Source organism: Paramormyrops kingsleyae, chromosome 22 (assembly GCF_048594095.1).
Source record: "Paramormyrops kingsleyae isolate MSU_618 chromosome 22, PKINGS_0.4, whole genome shotgun sequence".
In the NCBI taxonomy this organism is placed as follows: Eukaryota; Metazoa; Chordata; class Actinopteri; order Osteoglossiformes; family Mormyridae; genus Paramormyrops; species Paramormyrops kingsleyae.
The window spans coordinates 1,675,910-1,682,939 of NC_132818.1; positions in this window are offsets into that span (position 1 = coordinate 1,675,910).

Here is a 7,030-nt window from a genome sequence, read left to right on the forward strand (position 1 = left end):
TTGAAGTTGCTAACCCTCACCCTCAGATCAGGACGTCCTCACAGCCCTGCCAGCAATGGTGTAGCTTCTCTAGTACCTTCTGCACCACCGACATCATACCCCTCCATAAGGTCACCAGGCTGCACTGCACTAGCTGAGGCTGAATTCCAGAGGCCATAAATTTCAGTGCCCATCATACTTCCAAGTCTGTGTACGCCTATTCATGGTGGTAAACACACTCCAACCATGTGCATAACCACTGATTTCAAGTCTATCTGTGATCACATTACAGATACTGAGCAGGCACAGGACCAATGACTTGGGAGTGTCTCATGGCCATGGCAACATATCGCCATAATTTCTGTTAAATTCCAAGTGAATGGTACTTTTCATTTGTTCCAATAAAGACTTGAGGGCAACAATACCTGTGTATGTCATTGACCTTGGGATGACCAATGGCAATGGGACTTGCTAGACCCCATTTATTGGGGCATGTGCCCCCGTGCAATCTGACCGTCGACATTTGGCAGTTGGTTATTCAGATTGATAATACTGGGAAATTAATGGATGTTATCTAATCTATAGCGTCAAAGCAACACAGTGTAACACAAAATACAAGGTGAGTCGTGCACCTTGCGGTTTGGATTCATACACCCTGCCGTGCACATTACTGTCCATGTACATTACTGTCCATGTACATTACTGTCCGTGTACATTACTGTCCGTGTACATTACTGTCCGTGTACATTACTGTCCATGTACATTACTGTCCGTGTACATTACTGTCCGTGCACAGCAGTGGCAATAACACTGGGCTGAGCAAATATAGTTTACATAGCACATGTCATACATGCAGCAGGCATTTAAGGACAAATGTGTTTTGAGTAAATGGGGAGCCCATGTCCCAGTAGAGCTGTATGTCTAGTAGTGTCCCTGGCAATGGCACGATAGCAGGAAGAAATGTCACTTTACTGTGTTAACATAAGACAATGTCCCCTGGGCCACACTGAGCACTAAGGATTATTCCACGGTGTCTTTGGGGGCAGATGTAATTGACCTGCATGTCAAAGAACCTGCAGTATAGACTCCTCTGAACATCACAAACACACGTGTTTACATACCTTGACTTTGCCATTTGATATATGTGTATTCTGACGCTGTTTTGGCAGCAACTGTTCGGACATTTATGTTTGGAATGAATTGAGCTGGGGAATAAGAACTGGAAAGGAACTGGAAAAGGTCATTAAAAAGGTTGAGTGTAGAGAAATCATGGGCATGATGTGGTAATATGTCAGAGAGATGAACACGGTCATGGAAAAAACCGACGTGGGACTGAATAATTGGCAGGACGTAAATGTGTAGGGGACGGGCAGTCAAGAAAAGAGCCAAGGTGCTGTGATTGGTGCCTGAGCAGGAGACAAAGGAGAGGAAACCCATCATCCAAAAACTGCTTGAACGAGTTGATGTTGCAGGTGTGGGCATGAGCGGTGTTCAGTCATGTTCAGCCTGAGTCACAGGATTAGCAACTGGAGTGAGTAGATACCGTTGGAGGGGGTAGCCACTGTCTCTGAGATATACACTCTGGCTGAAGATCCCTCATTCAGCATCTGTGCCCACCGCTGAATTGGCCAACGCGAAGTTATCCTGGGTGCTGCCTGGTCACTTTGCCACCATGTCTAGGATCAGTCCACCCTGTGGTCCACCACCACTTGGACATTGATGGCTGAAAACCCTTCCTGGATTTCAGGGCTGAGAGCTAAGAGTTCCATTATTTGCTGCCGTGCAAGTCTAAGCTTCTGCAGCAGTGCTGTGTCGAACATGATGCCCAGAGGGCAGAAGTTTTGCCAGATGAAATGATTTGTGGCTGTTAAATGGCTCTGCTGATGGCTCTGTCTTTGATTTAGCACAAAAACACGTTGTCATTGCTGCCATGCTCTGGCATTACTCTGGCATTACTCCCCCCAGGGCAGTTCCCTATATACTGCCTCCTGCCATTTAGCCCCTGAATGTTTGCCAGCTTGTATAATTTTGGCCAAAATAATTACAAGTTCAATAGAGTGCAGAATGCATCCATAGTAATGTACACATTTATTTTTTGCATGACAACACTCCCATTAATTTGTTGTTAAAATTATTAGCTTACTGCAAATGTTGAATTATTAGGTTTGCATATTCCTTTGAAGCTTGAGATGTTACTGAGTGAAACTGCTAATTTCAAAGGCGTGTGGTCCAGACAGTGGGGGCCATTAGCGGTGTGAGCTGACAACAGCGATAAGCGTCAGCTAAGAGAGGTTCAGACCAACCTTACAAAGTATGTCTTATGAAAGCCAAACTTAACTAAGGACGATTTAAGAACCTCAAAGTAACGTTATGTGGAAGTAAAATTGGACATTAGTAGGCCCGGGAGGGGAGGCATATTGGGTCTGTTATGTCTTAGGCCTTAGGCCAGAAGAGATTGTTTTGAATACTGTGTGACCTCGCTTTGTGATAGCTGCCTGCAGTTGGCTCCGCAGAAGCTCGGACCTTGGAGGGGCAGACAGTGAAGCAAAGGGGGGGAGAAACCACTTGCAAGAAGAGACTCGAAGCCACCCCAACTGGTGCACAAAGAGTTATAGCTTAATAGAATAGTAGTAGTAGTCAATATATAATATGTTATGCAATTGATCGCATCATGTTAATCATACTAATCATATGTTAACCATGTATTTTCAGCGATTCAGGGACAATATGTCAATGTGTTAATCATTAATCAATGGAACACCCAAACATTAACAGTGATTCAATGTCATATAATTAATATCTATATACATATCTCATGTAGAGTCTAGAAGCCGAGGCTGTCTCCAGTTGCTTACAATGGGTGTACTTTACCTTGCTACCAAAGTGAACCAATGGAACGGGAGAATTGTGTTTGTTATACGTTTCAGCTTAGTTTGTTGATGTTTCATGACCAATCAGGCCTTAGAAGGCCTGGTAGTTATGTTTTATCTACTGGTTGCTCTGTGTGCCGGGTGTGACTTGGTACCAAGTGCCAGAGTGTGATGGGAGCGCTTTGCTGAACTTGCTGGAATAAAAGAGATTTTCTTTACTCACCAAACTAAGAGGTCCAGACTTTTATTCTAAGTCCTTGATTTATAATTTTTCTACCACAGTTAAAGTAGAGCTTAAGGTAGAACTGCAAATGACATAGCATTTAGAAGGTTTCTGGAAATCTACCCTTGAACTTTGCAAATCTAAAACACATTGTTACTGTAACAGAACATTTTGGGACCAAATGGGAACATGTTGGTTTTAATATAACCTTGAAGAAAGTCTTGGAGTACCACCTTATACTCATAAGAACATAAGAACATACATGTACATATGTGCGGCCAGAAACAGACTTAACACAATGTACAACAATGTACTTTGGATAGCTGACTCATTTGTTAATGTCAGAAATCTAAATTCAAACTGAGCATGTATCTGAAAAATCTGAACCATTTACAGTAGCTCAGTATAATCTCTGGTAGGAAAAGGTTTCATGAGTTAAATTCTGACTGTAACCATGACCTTAACAAAAAAAAACCTGATCCAACACACATTTGAAAATAAAGGAACCCATTTACAGTATTTTAATATAAAGTCTGGCAGTAAAATGTTTAATGAATGAATCAAACAATTAAAAAAAATAGAAGCACAATAAAAGAAACAGGTTTTTGAAAAAATAGCCATTTCTCCGCCCTCTGCTCCACTTCCAACATACACCTGACAGCTGGCTTTCAGTTTGTCATTTTTGCTTAACTGACAATGACTCAGGTGTTAGTTGCACTTGCATTCTGCAGATTTGCTTCATAATATTCCATTTAATATTATGAATACTATGAAAATCAGTTCAGCACAGAAGAGTGCTGTCATAATGTAGGAAGTTTCTGCTTTGTCTTGCTATAGGATGCTGAACTCAAAAAAGTAAATATACTTTGGAAAAATGCTCAAAAGACAGCAGCTGTGATGCTTATAATATGAAGAAGTACCAGCACTATTAGATATCACTTTGCAATGGTGGGTGGCTAATCAGGAGGTTCTCGAGAATCCCTGGCAGGCTGCTCCTAAATGTACAAAATTGTACTAGAACATTTGCATTCATGTACTAAAACATTTGCCAATTTGTGTGAAACAATGAGAAATGACATTCTGCTGTGCAGACGTGCCATTATGGTGTGGGGATTACACTGGCTATTTTGCAATGTTTATTGTCATTTGAGAATTGTGCCAAAGCAATCAAGAAAAACCGTAATGATGTGCACTTTGATGCTTCCTTGTTTATTTATGACAAGGCCGCTCCACACTTTAGCAAAGTGCGGGTAAAAAATACAACATGAAAGCAAAATTAAATCACTTAGGTAAGAATGTTCATTTGATGGATAATTGATATATGAATGAAAACCTTCTAATAGTAATAGTCATTTCTTATGTTTAGTTGTATATTGATTTACTGGGCTGTCCGGGGACTTAATCTGCCAGTCAGAAATTGAGTCACACTCCAGCCCTATGTAAAGTTCACCCATGGCCTAAGATAAACAAGATAAATTGTTCAGAATGCAAAATGTAAAGCAATGTGAAGTTCCCCAGTCGCTGGTACAAAACTTTAATTAGTCATGCAAAGTTTGTCACAGTGTAGAACTGTGAGGGAAAATGCCAAGGCTAATGCAATTTAATCTGCACATTTTTTTTTAATTATTATTATTTTGGCGTTCCCCCAAAAATCTCCTCCCCACTTCAAGAACCAGCCAGAGTCAAGGTCAAGAGTGTTGCTGTTAATTTTTGGATCCTAAGTACTTTCTCTTGAAATGACATTATGCATTTTATCAATCAATTCACTGCTTGTGAATTTTTGTCACAAATGGGTGAAGGGATGGGAGACAAAGCCCACGCTATGATTCGTTGAACTCTTCTTCCTATTTTGCTTTTTGACAGGCTAGACCACAAACATATAGACCTATAGACCTATCGTACAGCCATAACTTGAGTACTGCAGAACTAGTCAAACTCACAAGTAGAGATGGAATGGGATGGAATGATATGAAAATTAAATATAAATCTAAACTAAAATTAAAAATAGGAAATTTGTTTCCATTCCCTTGTTGTAAATCGCTTTGGATAAAAGCATCTACATAACGAATAAATGATTATATTTGTATTATTTATCATCAGCCAGGTTTATGTCAATGCTCTAAATATCTTCATTGCCCCCATGAGACACCTCATTCTTTCTCTCCCCAGTTCACCATCTCCCCTGTTTAAACTCTAAATCACCACAAGTGAAAACGGTCACATGTATTGCATCATCTTATTGGCGGCAGTTTTAACAACAATTAATGATTTCATCCCAGGTCCATCACAATATTTTATTGTAAATACATAATGCCTGAAACTACAAAAAAGAAAACTGAAGGAAACATAGTACTTTTTAAGATTATATTTAGCATAAAACAATCAGACCCTGTTGTCTTATCAGCTACATTATTAATTTGATGCAAACACACTTTAAGGATTCTGCCTGAAAGCTTCGTCTGGAAGCTCCATCGGCCCGTCACTAAAATATACTGAACACAACAACTAACAAGGGGCAGGTGCGGCTAAACAGAACTAGGGGCAACAAGGAGTAGGTGAGGACAATCCAATCAATTAATCAATTAATGCGCAGGACAACATGTGGAATGAATTACAAACACCGGAACTAGGGAACACTGACAATTACCAAGGGCTAACACCATGAAGGACCAGAAACACAAACACAAGCAGAACAGAACCAAACCAGACCCAAGCAGGATAAACCAAAACAGGGAAGCAAAAACAGAAAATCAATAAACAAACAACAACAGGCAAAGCATTGTCCTTTAACATCATATTGCACACATCAGGTTCTGGACTCATCAAACCTTACTACCTCTACCCCCCCGCCCCCCTGATCCTCTAGGTAAATATGTGCAATAATCCAAAGTGTTATGTGTTTTGCTCCACACTAGACAATGCCTTACGCCCTCTACATCACACTCTGGTCAAATGGAGAAGTACATTCAGCAACAGAGTCAAACAACTGCACTGCTCCAGTGAGCACTATTTGAGATAACTGCACTTTTCTCCAAGCGGCCATCAAATGCTACAATAAATATCCCCGACCCCCCCTGCCCACTTAGTCGCCCAGCCCTCTAGATTGACATTGTAACAACAGCAACTACTACTACTATTACTACTACTACTACTAATAATAATAATAATAATGATAATGATAATATGGGTAGCATGGTGATGCAGTGGTTAGCACTGTTGTCTCACATCTCTGGGACCAGGGTTCAAGTTTCCACCTGGGTTACATGTGTGTGGAGTTTGCATGTTCTCCCTATGTTGTCATGGGGTTTTCCTCCCGGTACTCTGGTTTCCCCCCACAGTCCAAAGACATGCTGAGACTAATTGGAGTTACTAAATTGCCCATAGGTGTGCATGTGTGAGTGAATGGTGTGTGAGTGTGCCCTGCGATGGGCTGGCCCCCCGTCCTGGATTGGATGAATAATAATAATTATTATTAACAATAATAATAATAATAATCCAGTGGATCATGTGCAATAATTAATATTCAGAGTGCCATGTGTAATTATTCTGAGTGTTATGGTCAATAATCCAGAGAGGTGTGTACAATAATGCAGAATGTCATGTGCAATAATCTAGAGTGTTATGTGCAACAGTATTCCAGAGAGTCTGTTCTTCTTCTAGTTTATTTTTGTAGTTATTATTATTATTGTTGTTATTATTGTTTTCACTGCTTACTTTCATGATGCATTAATGCATCTTTACACCCCTAGCAATCACCTATAGCCAGTAATGAAAAACTCAGTCTTTACAGTATGGACTGAACCATATTAGAAAATTTCACATTGTGATATTTACAGTCTTTGTGATAAACACTGCAATATTCATAAAAACAAAAGCTAATTTGTTAAGCATCTCCTGCAGGACATCATTTATCATGTTCTGAAATACTGCAACGGCATTACTCAGACTGAAAGGCTAG